The sequence below is a fragment of the Neovison vison genome, chromosome 1 (assembly GCF_020171115.1).
Source record: "Neovison vison isolate M4711 chromosome 1, ASM_NN_V1, whole genome shotgun sequence".
In the NCBI taxonomy this organism is placed as follows: Eukaryota; Metazoa; Chordata; class Mammalia; order Carnivora; family Mustelidae; genus Neogale; species Neogale vison.
In genome coordinates, this window is record NC_058091.1 from 222,390,881 (window position 1) to 222,404,662 (window position 13,782).

Here is a 13,782-nt window from a genome sequence, read left to right on the forward strand (position 1 = left end):
TTACTCTTATTATATTACGAGACCCCAAAACAACCTTATGTGGTAGGCAGCGCATTATTTCCTTTTAATAGATGATGCAGCTGAGGCTCGGACAGGCTAAGTGACTTATTTAAGGTCATCCTTTAACAGATACTTATGACCATATACTGTCTGGTCATTGTGGCAGGCATCAAAGAGAAGCAGGCAAACTGAGTAGGACTCCACTATTATAAAACAGTGAAGAGGGGCGCCTGGGTGGTTCAGTGGGTTAAGCCTCTACCTTCGGCTCAAGTCATGATCTCAGGATTCTGGGATTGAGTCCCGCATCAGGCTCTCTCCTCAGCAGGGAGCCTGCTTCCCCTTCTCCCTCTGCTGCTCCGCCCACTTGTGCTTTTTCTCCTTCTCTCACTCTCTGTCAAATAAATAAATTCTAAAACAAACAGACAAACAAACAAAAAACAGTGAAGAGATGAAGTGATAAACTATTATATTGTACTGAGATGAGCACTATGACAGGGATAAGCAGAGGGAACTGTGAAATACCACAGAAGGAACTTTTCTAGGGAGATTTTCAGAGGGTACAAGGAGCAAGCCAAGATCTGGATGATATCCAGAAATTATCCAAATGCCAAAAGCTGTAAGGAGAGAGGTCTGATAAGGTCAGTAGGGACTAGAGAATGAAAAGTCTTGGGAATCACTAAAAATTTCAGCTTTATTCTGAGGGCAGTGAGAGAGCCAACAAAGGGTTTTAATCAGCTTAGAGATGAAGTAAGATACACATTCTAGAGAAATCACCCAAATTATAGTGAGTTGAAAGATTTGGAAAAGAGAGATCATACTAGAGGAAAGCTATTACAGTAAATAGGGCATAATGTTATGGTATCCTGAACTCAGAAACAGGGGGAACTGGGGTGATTTAGTAGATATTTAGGAAGTTGAATCAATATGACGTGGTCTTTGGTTTAGAGGTGGGGAGTGAGAGAGTCAAGGATGCTGTCCAAGATTCTGTCTTGTAATTGGATGGATGGATGGTGGTGGTACCATCACTAAAAGAGGAAATTTAGAAGAAAGTGGCTTTTTGTGGGGAAAAAGAGAAATCCAATTTTGGACATGCCAAGTCTGAAGTGGTTATAGCACATGTAAGTGGAATTCATTAATATTATGTGGTAATTGGAGTCACAGGGCTGGTTGAACTGGCCCAAGGGAGTCTGCAGAATAAGAACAGGACAACTGAGCCTTAACTCTAGTTTAAGCATTGAGGTAGAAGGAAAACCAAGCCAGAATGGATTTAGGAAGTCGTGAAAAGCAAGCATAGAAAAAGGGAGGGCGTGCAATAGGGTCAAATGTACATATCTCAAGAGAGTTGAAAGAGTCTGTTAAATTTAGCAGCAGGAATGTCCCTGATGGCTCTGGGAAGAGCAGTGTCAGCGGGATGCTAGTGGTGGAAGTCAGAATCCTACAACTGAGAGGGAGGAAGAACGTTAAGAACTGGAGAGTACGGGTGCCTGGGTGGCTCAGTGGGTTAAGCCGCTGCCTTCAGCTCAGGTCATGATCTTAGGGTTCTGGGATCGAGTCCTGCATCGGGCTCTCTGCTCAGCAGGGAGCCTGCTTCCTCCTCTCTCTCTGCCTGCTTGTGATCTCTCTCTGTCAAATAAATAAATAAAATCTTTAAAAAAAAAAAAAAAGAACTGGAGAGTACATCTAAGCAATTCTCTAGAGCTGAATGTATTTTAGAGAACAGAGACTAAAGTCTCAGTAAAATAAAACAGGTAAAGTAGGAATACTTAGGTTATAGTAAAGAAGTATGGGTTTGAATTTAAGAATTCAAAGGTGAAGCAATCTGACAAGATCCAGGACATTTTCCCAGAAGTGAACGGTTGATATAAATGAGGTGAAAGGGTGCAAATGACCAGCAATCTAGGATGGACAAATTGTTTACGTGAGGGGTGCCTGCCTGGGTGGCTCAGTCAGTTAAGCGTCTGCTTTCAGCTCAGGTCATCTCCAGGTCCTGGGACTGAGCCCCACGTCACGCTCCCTGCTCACTGGAGAGCCTGCTTCTCCCTTTCTCTCTCCTGCTCCCCCTGCTTGTGGTCTCTCTGTCAAATAAATAAATAAAATTTTTTTTTTTTTTTTTAAATCATCTATGTGGACACTGGACTTAGCAGCTTGGTAGCTGAGTTGCGAGTAGAAAGGAAGACTGAGCCAAAAAACAAAGTCTTCAAAGACTGGAGAAGACAAACCAGGTAGTTGGTGGAGGATATCACGAACAGGGCATAGAATGAGAAAAGCAGACTGTGAGCCTCGAAGGGGTTTTTATTTAATGGTGAAGAAGTGCTGGTCTGGGAGCATAACTGGGGGCAATGCAGCAGCTGGGGAACAAAGAAGATGTGGTCTTTCCTCCTTCTTTTTTGGTATATGGGGTGTGGAAGAAAGAGGGAGCTAGAGAAAATATTTTCCCTAGACTTGAATAGATTCCAGTAAAGGTTAATAGAAGAAAAGACAATCCAGAGAGTATAAAAAAAGTGGAGTTTATCATGGGACAAGGGTTCCAGAAATTGCAAGAGAGAAGTCTAGGAGTAGAACAGATAGTTAGATAGGTGTGGGTTGTCCAGCCATTTACTGCTTCCCTCTAACTAAGTAGATATACATTTGTTTCGTGGCACCCATGCATCAATAAGCCCCCCTGCCCCAGTCCATGATCTGTGAAGGTGGTTGTCTCTACCCACAGAACTCCTATTCCTAAAGTATATAATTGAGCAAGCTTATGTCCTTGATAGCAGCTGACATCCACCTTATGACAAAGAGTAGAACCTGACTTAAGATGAAACAAACACTGTGAACAGAAGACTAAGGGAAGGAAAGCAAATATTTACTGATAGCCCAGAACCCCTATGATCGATTACTTCTGAAACCTGACCTACAGCTACTTTCCAGTTACGTTTACGCCAGTTTGAAGGCAGTTTTATGTTATTTACTTCATAGAGGATCCTAACTGATAAAAGAATGAGCATACGCACACAAAAGTATGAAGGTCACAAGAAATGACGGATGACTGGGGGGTCTTAAATGCTTGGTGATGGCTAAGAATAATAGGTATGCAAAGTTCAATGTGTGGAGTTGGCTAAAAGTGTCCAAAATAATTATTTCCATAATCCCCCTATGGCAAGACAGAACTGAGGCTCAAGGAGGAGTCAGTCATGACCACAAATGACTGGCTTTCCAAGGAAGTTCTAGTATAAGTGAAGAGGCTAGCCCTGGGATTGCTGATGTAATGACCAGCAAGTGATGACTGAAACATAGCACTTCTGCACCTTGACCTCCTGGCCTTTTCTCAACTCCTTCAAGTAAAAACCAATTATTACTAATTTTCATTATTGTTACACACCTTTAAGGGAAAATGACTTCAAACTTTTACTGATAAGATGAACCTCTACTAGTTTTCCTTTATTTCCTAATATTTGTCTGAAGGTTGAATGTGTGATCACAGCATACATGATTTTGACTCCATGAAAATTACCAAAGATATGAACACCTCTACCCTGGTTGAAAAGATAGACCCATAATTACCTTTGTACAGTTTCTTTTGGAATTAATGAAAACATACCCCTTCCTTTAAGTGATAATATTCCCAGAATACAGAAGGGATAAAAAGAAAGAAACAGAAGTTAGAGATCGTAATTTTATGGGTGAGAAGAACACAATATATTTTTTTACCTTACACTTTTCTCACCTTCTGGGATTCTGTTTTAATTTCATTTAGGATTCATAATTCTTGTTACCAAAGAAAAGGAGACAAAAGGATTCCCTCCGACTTCTAACTAAAACATTGTGATCTACTGAAATTTTTTCTATCTGCATTGTTTCTGCTTTTCCTCTTCCACCATCATTTTGTTGAATATCCTTATTTCCCTTTGTTACGATTTCAAGCTCATTCAACCCTTCAGATGCTGGTACCTTTGTCTTTTCTTCCCCTTCAGTGGCTCTGCAGCCCTGGAGAGCTGCACCTGTGTGGGAAACCAGTGCACCTGCAATCACTCTATCAAATGTGATTGTACCCTTGAGAATCTGGTGAGGATTTTTCTGGTAACTTTTTGCAACTGCGAAGTACCAAAGTTGAAAGCAGGCAACACAGCATGATGCTGTCTTCTCTACAGGAGTTATTACATGCAATTATTTGAAAATGAGACTCTAGATTAAAGCTGAGATTTCTACTATATAATTAAACATTAGTTTGTTTGCTTTTCTTTCTATAAACTTCCAGGCTCTATCAGTCCTGTACCACCCATACCTTCTTCATTGTCTCTTCTCTCTTTAAAGCACTTTTCGACACAGAACTCTAAAACTTCTGACTAAGAAATAATACAGAATACTATAATGGAATTGACAGGAAGGGGCATTTGTTACTGCTCCTGGGTCCTGTGTCCCACAAACAAATAAGGTTTGGGAAAAAACAAACAAACCAAAAAAACCAAGTGACATAGATTTTGAAAGAGATCACCAGGTTGCAGAATTTCATCTAGAAATATGAACAAGCTACAATTATTCTTAGTTAATTACTGTCTTAAAAGTTTTGCAAAACATTTTATGGAATGTACTTTCAGAAATGCTGTGACTTACTGAATTCATATTCTTTTGAAGCATAGTTTAAAGGCCTCCATTTCCTGCCATCAGGGCTTCTTTGACCATTCCTATTCATCCAAATCTGAGATTCTATCACTTTTTACTTATGCCATTCATTTTAGGCATTTAAATTACTATCACCTACCTGTTCAATTGGCTTGACTCATTCTCTGAATTAGACTAGGGCTTTCCCAAGCACAATAACCATGTCTTTTACCAAAATCCCCAACCCTAACACAAGGCACACTGCTGAGCACACAGTAGGTGCTCACTGTGTACTTGAAAGGAAATGGGACTGATGTGGCTAACTCACTGCAGCAACACTATCTTCCTTCAACATCACAAATAAATATCCACGCAGGGAGATGTGTTTTCTTAGAGTCAGGACTAGAGCAAAGATCATTCCTGCAAAGCCTCCCAACTTCTATTCTCCCAAATTTATATTTTATCCATGTCCTCATCCCTTCTCTAAAGTGGTGGCACAGCATTTCCTAAAACTTGCTCCAATTCTTTAAAACACCTGGCAAACAGTCCTAGTTCTGACCTCAAAACTAATGTTTATCCCTAAGCAGCTACTGAGGACTGCAATGCTCCCAGAATTCGATTTTCAATCTTAACTCAAATTTCACCTTCTCTAGGAAGGTGACTACCTTCAGCTTTTTTAGGAATTATTCCTCTGTTAACTGATACTACATGTCCAGTGACCAAAGCACTTATCAGACTGAAGAGAATCACCTATTGACTTGGTTGTGTGTCCAACAGACCTTGAGCAGAGACTGGGTTTTCGTGATACATGGAGACCCTGACCCTAACACAGTTTGAGGTACATGTATATTTTAATAGTGACAGGCTTACCCCCAAAATTCCACTTAAGGTTATTTAATACTTTTCTTCTATTAGCTACATGTCCAATATACAAGTCGTTCCATTTTAGAGTATTTAGCCTCTGTAGAGCATTAGATAAAGCTCTGATCTGCAATCAGAGAAGATGGTACAGACTGGAAAAAATAGCACCTACTGGATTCCAGCATCCTGAATGTTGCTAATAATTTTTCTTCTAAATCAACTCTTGCACAGGAACAGATTCAGGATAAGTAATCAGCCATTACTGAGCCCTCCAGTTTGGGTACTTAGAGCTCTCTTAAAAAGGTAAGCATCTGGTATTCGAGTTACTAGTGGTCTAGGCAACAGCTTTTTCATTTAAGGACATTTAATTTTTTTAAAGACCTTATTTTGAGACAGCAAGAGGGAGGGAGAAGAGGAGAGACGGAGGGAGAAAGAGAGAGATAGAATGAGTGGTGGGAGGGGTAGACAGAGAAGCAGGCTTGTCGCTGAGCAGGGATCCAGAACCCTTGGACCACGACCAGAGGTGAAGGCAGATGCTTAAAGACTGAGCCACCCAGGTACCCCCATTTAAAGGCCTTTTAAATTTGACTTAGGATAGAAATGTTCCACGAACAGAGTATTATAGAATTACATGCCTTGGAATAAGTCATCTTTTACTTTTACTAAGATATAGTGTTGGAATACTTTACTAAGGTATAACCTTCGAATAAGTCACCTTTACCAAACAGAGATTCAGATTCTTGGCCAAAATTATTACTTTTGATGTTCCTAACCACAACTTATGTCCAGAAAGAGCCTTCTAGGTTGATTACTGAGTTTACAAGGAATGCAATTAAGTATAATAATCTCTTGAACCTTTACCCATTCGTGTGATTTTTCTCTTAGTTTTAAAGAAAGATGTGTCTTCCAACTTATGGTCTTCAATTTTTGCATCCTGCAAATGTTCCACTTACTGCCTCTCCTTCCTTATCACTAATTCGTCTACATTATTCCACTAAAAGTTCCCTGGCAAAGCTTACTTTTACTCTTTCTCAGTCATTCTCCCACTTTTCTGACCATTTCTTCTCAGTCTCCTTTGCTGGCTTCTCTTCCCGTACCCACTGAAAAAAGTTGGTGTATCACATGACTCCATCCAGATACTTAGCTAGAGCTCAGACCTGAAGACATCTCAAATGCAACATGTTTGAAATCTGATCTTCTCGTGAATTCCCACTCCCAGTTTACTAATCATCTAGGTTCCTATGCTAGAAACTTGCCACACATATGACTGTTAACTATCATCATGACCCCCCGCTCTTTATTAAGAACCTGCTACTGTGCTGGCATTATATCAAGGGTTTACATGACTTTCCTTATTTAATCATCCCAAGAAGCCACATAGATAAGACACAGTTATTGCCCTGCAGGAGCTTACAGACTTGTGAGGAAGAGACAAAGAGAATACAAGGCAGCAAATTTTATATGACTAGAGTGATGGGGAATTTAGAGGACAGAGCAAGCAAATCTGCCATGGGGTAGTTCTGTATTCCTCACTCTCCACATACAGAAAGACAAACAGACACACACACTCTTCTTTCTTTTATATCCTTTGTATAAAATTTTTATTTTAGGGATGCCTGGTTGGTCAGTCATTAAGCATCTGCCTTCGGCTCGGGTCATGATCCCAGGGTCCTGGGATGGAGCCCCATATCAGGCTCCCTGCTCCCCAGGAAGTCTGCTTCTCTCTTTCCCACTCCCCCTGCTGTGTTCCCTCTCTCAGTATCAAATAAATAAATAAAATATTTTTTAAAAATAAAAATTTTAATTTTACTTTCAACATTTTATTATTATTATTAGCTGTTGCTAAATAGCTAGCCGAATTGATCAAGAGTTATCATACTTCCATTTTATTTCCATTAACATTTGTGGAAGGTCTTCTAAGTGTATTCCAGGAAATGTTACTAAAACTGGCTACTTCTAATTTCTAAACTCCTTAAGTTCAGGGTCTGTATGTCAACTGGATACTTACTCTATGCAATCTGTATTAAAAAGCTAAAATATAAATGATATAGCTAAAGACTGCTTTGGTCTTTTCTTTTTAATTAACATATGATGTATTATTTGTTTCAGGAGTACAGATCTGTGATTCATCAGAATTCCCAGCACTCACCATAGCACACACCCTCCTTGTCCACTGCCCCACCACCCCATTCTTCCCATTCCCCTCCCCTCTAGCAACCCTCAGTTTGTTTCCTGAAATCAAGAATCTCTTATGGTTTGTTTCCCTCTTTGGTTTCGTCTAAAAATATGGAATGCTTCATGAATTTGTGTGCCATCCTTGTGCAGGGGCCAAGCTAATCTTCTCTGTATCATTCCAATTTTAGAATACGTGCTGCTGAAGTGAGCACTGCTTTGGCCTTTTTTTAATCTGTAAGGAAAAAAGCACAAATTTATAAGTTAAGTCTTTATAAAGTGCCTGATACTCAGTAGATGTTTGTTGAATGCACTGAAATCGGTATGAAGATTGAATACCAGCCATTGATTCGCTGATGAAACACTAGGAAGGCACACTGATCTATTTATCCTAATGAAGACATTCCCCTAATTCTACTAGAATCGAAGCTCTTTTAAGAACACACACCATGTCTTAGTCACCTCTGTGTTTCTTAGCAAATGTGGAGTAATACCTTAGTGCAAAGTATACACGTTGTTAACTGCTGAGTCAATGAGCTAGAAAAGTAAGGAAAAATCTAAGTTTGTCCTAGAATGACTATTAAGTTCAGCCCAAGACACGAAATAAATAAGGTAATAAAGCAAAGAAGAAAAGTAATTAAGTAAGGGATATATCATAAAGATACTTTGAGTCATGGACAGATTATCTACAGAATATGCCAGTAGACTCAGAAAAGTGAAGTCCACAATAAGACTGCTCTTGCTTCCACCTGCTGGTATGGGAAAGTAATTTCTTAGATTATACAGAAAATGTTTAGCAGCTGTAGGAAACCTTTAAAAAAGCAGTGAACTTTCAAACTGCTCTTGCAAAAGTAACACAATACACTTCCCATAAAGAGCCCATTCACAAAAATGTATACCATGACCTGAGCCACAAACACTTTGAATACAGAGCAGAACCACCCTAAACATAGAGACATTCCAGTGGCCTTTATTTTGAGTAGCCTATGTCTGATAAAGCCAAAAGCTGTATCTATTTTTTTCATTGTACAGTCCCTTTTTTGTACCCACAGAAGTAGCACTTAAGTTTGATAACTAATAGTCACAGAAATTCATACATGTGAAAATACACAAATACATAGAAATGGGTGGATATAAAACTGGTGAAATGTAAATAAGGTTGGTGGACTGCATCAATTCCTTACTGCAACTGGGGAAAACCGTATGAAGTGAATATGGGACCATTCTGTGTTATTTCTCATAACTGCGTGGAAATCTCTATCTCAAAATGTAAAGTTTATTTTAAGATTGTATTTCTTTATTTGCAAGAGAAACCCAGAGACAGTAACAGAGATAGCAAGAGAGAGCACAAGCAAGGAAGAGAAAGAGAAGCAGCTTCCCCACTGAGCAGGAAGCCTGATGCAGGGCTTGATCCCAGGACCCTGGAATCATGACCTGAGCGGAAGGCAGGTGCTTAATCTACTGGACCAGCCAGGTACCCCTCAAAATTTAAAGTTTTAAAAAAACATGGCTGAGAGTTGTACATACCACTTGTGGCTCCTTTAAGGGGAGGGAGAGTCAAAGTATAAAATCCAAAGTATAAAATCCATGACTTCATACTGACATACATGAATGAAAAAGAAAGAAAGAAGGAAGGAAGGAGGGAAGGAACCAAGGAAGGAAAAAAACCAAGATTCTATACAGGTAAATTCCAAATATTTAATGTAGGTACTCCAACGCTCAAGAAGGTGAAGATTAACTTCTCTCCTGCCTTGAGTATGGGCTGCATTTAACTGACTTGCTCCCAAAGAGGAAGGGCGTGGAGAAGTGGGGAAAAGTAACTTTATAGTAGAAAAACTTGGCAAACACTACCTCAGCCAACTGACCAAGACTAACATCTTCAGTGATGCCACATAGACATCATGTACCCCTAAACATGACATGATAAAAAGGGCAAACACCTCTACTATCTTCTTCTCCCAAACCTATAACCTTAGTGTAACTACGAGATAAATACAAATTGAGTGATATTCCATAGAATCCCTATTGGTACTACTCAGAACTGTCAGTGCCGTGAAAAACAAAGACTGAAGAATTCTCACAGCCCAGAGGAACCTAAGGGAACATGCTGATTAAATATAATGTGATCCCCTGAAACGGACATTAGGGAAAAGGACATCAGGGAAAAATAAGTGAGATCTGAATAAAGTACAGAATTTAATTAATAGTAATATACATATGCTGGTTCCATAGTTGTACTAAAGAACCAGTGCTGGTTCCATGGTAATGTAAGATGTTCACATTTGAGAAACTGGGTAAGGAAAGGATTTATGGGAACTCTCTGTACTATCTTGGCAACTTCCCTATAAACCTGGAACAGTTTAAAAGACAGAAGTTCATTTTTAAATATCAACAAAAATCTGATGACTAAAAAGACCGGTGCAGCTATAAAGGTCCCGTCTTGGTCTGACATAATGAAAACAGGCTATTTTAGAGCCAGTGCCACATACAACTTCAGTTGTGTACAACTTCCTATTATCAGTAAGGCTTTTAAAAAGTAGAACGAATTATATTACACAAAGTCTCCCCTAGGAATGAATGATGATCCAGTTTGGTGAACTCTATCTTAAAATATCAGTCATGGGGGTGCTTGGGTGCTCGGTCATGAGACCGAGCCTGGAGTTGGGCTCCACGCTCGGCTGGGAGCTTGCTTAAGATTCTCTTTCTCTTCCTCTGCCCCTCCCTATCCCCCTGCTGCCCCTTGCGCTGTCTCTCTCTAAAATAAGTAGTCTTTTTTTAAAAAAAAAGTTAGTTATCCACTTAAAAAAAAAAAAAGGAAATTTTCTTTAGATTTTAGAATGTCATGGAAATGAGTTCTTTTTCCCAAAATTCTCTGTAAATACATGTGAAGGGACTCTTCAAAGTCATCTTTTCTAAGAGATAGGAATAAAAATGAAAAATGTTAGAAAGAAATTGCTTAAGGTCATAGGAAGAACTATGTGACACTAGATATACCTGTATTATTTCTACTCTTGGCAAATAGAACTTACAGAGAAGCCTGATTACAAAGTTATAAGGAAGGAAACAGAAAAATCTCAGGTTCTGAAAAATAAGAAGCAGACATTAGTCTAACTGTTTTTCTCCTAATGTTGTATATAGGACAAGTGGTTTAATATTTACAGGTTTTAAAGAAATAACTATAAATGAACATGGAAAGATTGTTCTTAAATCCTTCAACTGGCTTAAGTAAAGCCACCTGAGAATCAGAGCATCTGAAATCAAGTGCTGCCTCACAAATGAAATTCAGACTTCCTTAATAATTCATTAATAAATGGCCTACCCACACTCATGGAAAACCACAATTCAAAAAAGACATTCCACTTTTATTTTTCTCTAGGAGGATGAATAAATTGCTTCTGGCATATTTAATTGGTGTTTGGGGTATACTTTTCAGAATTGAAATCCTTACTAAATGACTCAGGAGAGAGTCCTTGGTACATTAGTTAATACTTAGGCTCTTTTTTTTTTTGGGTCATCTCACATGGATATTTTGTTGAATGAATGATCATGGCTAAACCCTCATGCTAGGCTAGGCTAACAACTAGTCTGCTTTTCTTTCTAAAGACTGGTTCAGCCACAAATAGGTGTTTATTGTTATTATATGTGATGACGATATGTAGCTTATATATCTATTATCATCTATCAATTATTGTAGATTATGTATCTTTGAAAAAGAGTTTATCTCTTAGAGCTGTATGCTGAAATACTTATGATTAAAGCAATATCATGCTGGGAATATGTTTCAAAATAACTGGAGGAGGAAGTATATGAAACAAATTGGCCATGAGCTGACAATTTTGAATCTTGGTGAGGGAGTTGCATCTACTTTGATTTATGATTGCAAATTTACATCATAATTAAAAAATGAAGGACTTTTCTTGTGCCTAGCTCTAGCTATTACTCTAAATTCAAGACATGGTCTGAGAAACAGATGAATGTAACATTAACATGAACTCAATATATGAACTCATGCTGACAAGCATATTAAAAGGGACACTAAGGGCACCTGGCTGGCTCAGTTGGTAGAGCATGCAACTCCTGATCTCAGGATTTTAAGTTCAAGCCCCAGGTTGGGTGTAGAGATTGCTTAAAAATAAAATCTTAAAAATAAATAAATAAAAAGAAAAGGGATACTAAATCAAGCAAACCTCAAAGGAAAACAAGAGCACAAGAATAAATGTATTTAACCATTAAATGAAGATTCACATATTCACAGTTGGAAGGGGCCTTAGAAACCAGCCAGTCCAAATCCTTGAATTCAGAATGAAGGGCAGTGAAGTCCTGGGTAGCTGACTATGGGCTTATGCTTCGGCATTTCATTTCTTTGTGGATATAGTGAAGGTTACCTTGTAAATGGACTGTTAGAGAAGCTTTAAGGGATATGGCTTTCTAGTGTACCTAGAACAGGTGGCCAACAACTTTGGCTGGCATGCTACTTCATCTAGTTAAAGGAAGCCTCTAGCTGTTTCTTGGCTGCTGTCAATCACCACAACCAGCACTGTCAATAATAATAACAATGCCAAATATTTATACAGCAGGCACTATTCTAAGTGCTTTTCATATACTAACTCATTTAATCCTTCCAAAAACACCCTAACACAGATTACCTCCATTTTTAGAGATGATGAAACTAAGGCTATTTAACAGAGAGGTTAGATAACTTACTTAAGGTCATAATGCTAGAAATGGCCAGTAACCCAGGCAATCTTCCTCCAGAGGCCAAGCTGTCCAATACTGTCCTCTGTTACCAAGCACTCAGTCACGTCTGCCATTCTCTTGAGGTTGCCCACAGTTCAGCAGTGCCTTTAGTCTGTCCTGTCTTTAATCTGTCCTGTCCTTGTTGAGACAGGCACAGACATAATCAGAAAGCATGGCCTATGTGGCTCTGGGTTGACACAGGCAATGTCCCAGTTCTGCTGTTGGTGTGGTTTAGCACCCCTTAGAAGCCAAATGTCTGTACTTCCGTGAGAAATAAAAAAGTCAAGAGACTATGGGAGAAAGGAAAATAATGATGACGTCTTGTATTTCCATCAGACATGATCATCCTTATGCAAATTTTACAACAACAAAAATGATTTCAAATTCTATTACAGCCTACATACCAAAAGGCTACTCTTTAAAGCAGAGAAGAGCTTCCTCACCACTAAAAGATAAAAGGTAGGTTTAAAAAAATTTTCCTAACAAACACGAAAGATGAGTAATTACCAATCTTAGCTCCTTTAGATTTTGAAATCACACTGAAAGCAAAGGAAAGCACCTACTTTGAATATAATACAAGGTCATTTTACTTACTTGTAAAGTGCTTATTATGTCTATGCACTATGGTAAGTGTTTTTTCTGCATTATCTCACTTAATCCTTACTCTATAGATGAAGAAACAAATGTAGACAAACATTAAATTACTAACCCCAGAGTCACACAGCTAAGTAAGTGGCAAATGCGGGATGTGAACCAGGTGATTTTATTTCAGAATCTAAAAGCTCAATCTCTTACTAAGCTATATCTTTCAACCTAAAAATCCTATATATTTTTTGTATAAGCCAGGCCACACTGATAAATAATAGAATTTCAGAACTGGAAGTCATCCAGAATGAGTCTGCTTTCTAGTGAAGCCCCATCAAGATTTGGTAAAGTGAGGATGGAAGGAGAAGGGGCATCCATGACCGTATTTCTGTTTTGCATAGACATGAGCGAGAGCTAGAGGGTTCAGGAGGAGGAGCAGATTAGACGGTTTCTTTTTCTTTTATAGGGGGAGGGTGGGAGGACTAGAGAAAAAAGGAGCTTTATATGCATTTGATTTTAGAAATAGGCAGTTTGTAACACTAGTGAGCTATCTGAGTAGAGATATGTAATAGTCACGTGGAGCACAGAAGGAAGTGAACACAGAGCTACTTGGTAAAGATAAAAGATGAATAAGGCTCCGAGGAACTTACTGGCTATTATGGCAGAGAAACACATTAGAATTTAGCAAACACTGGGGCACCTGGCTGATTCAGTTGGTGGAGGGTGTAACTTTTGATTTTGGGTCATAAGTTCAAGCCCCACATTGGATGTAGAGATTACTTAAAATCTTAAAAAAAAAAAAAAGAATTTAGCAAATACTTGTTGATCACTTATTTGTACCAG

At 38.8% G+C, this 13,782-nt stretch overlaps 1 protein-coding gene and 1 non-coding gene across 2 annotated transcripts in view; both read right to left on the reverse strand.

Annotated features, from left to right (window-relative positions):
* The window catches only part of NLN (neurolysin), a 97,473-nt gene that overhangs the window by 59,063 nt on the left and 24,628 nt on the right, over window positions 1-13,782 (reverse strand). The gene's annotated exons all lie outside the window — the stretch shown is intronic.
* LOC122897575 lies at window positions 7,726-7,832 on the reverse strand. The gene has a single exon (XR_006382558.1). It is a non-coding gene; the product is annotated as a U6 spliceosomal RNA (small nuclear RNA).